This window comes from Fulmarus glacialis, unplaced genomic scaffold, assembly GCF_000690835.1.
Source record: "Fulmarus glacialis isolate BGI_N327 unplaced genomic scaffold, ASM69083v1 scaffold16169, whole genome shotgun sequence".
Classification (NCBI taxonomy): Eukaryota; Metazoa; Chordata; class Aves; order Procellariiformes; family Procellariidae; genus Fulmarus; species Fulmarus glacialis.
The window spans coordinates 28,946-29,265 of NW_009231551.1; positions in this window are offsets into that span (position 1 = coordinate 28,946).

A 320-nucleotide genomic window follows, 5' to 3' on the forward strand; every position below is an offset into this window, starting at 1 on the left:
CATTTCATTGTCTCCCAGCCATACCCTCCAAAAGCGCACATCAAAAATAACACGTAAATCTTTCCCCATTCCCCATAACTGTTATATTCGTTTTACAAAAGTAACAGAAAACACTCCCTGCAAGTCCAGCTTAGATTTTTCTCTGCAGGCTGCTTCTCTAGGAGCTAGCAGCTTGCGGGATGCCAAGGCCAGCTCGGCTGTTAGAGCAACACCGAAAACACCACACATTCCTCCACACACCACCACCAGGACACCCGACGGCCAAGAAAGCGGCTTCGGATGGAAGGAGACGCACTCACTTCGCTGCCGCAGCGTAGGGC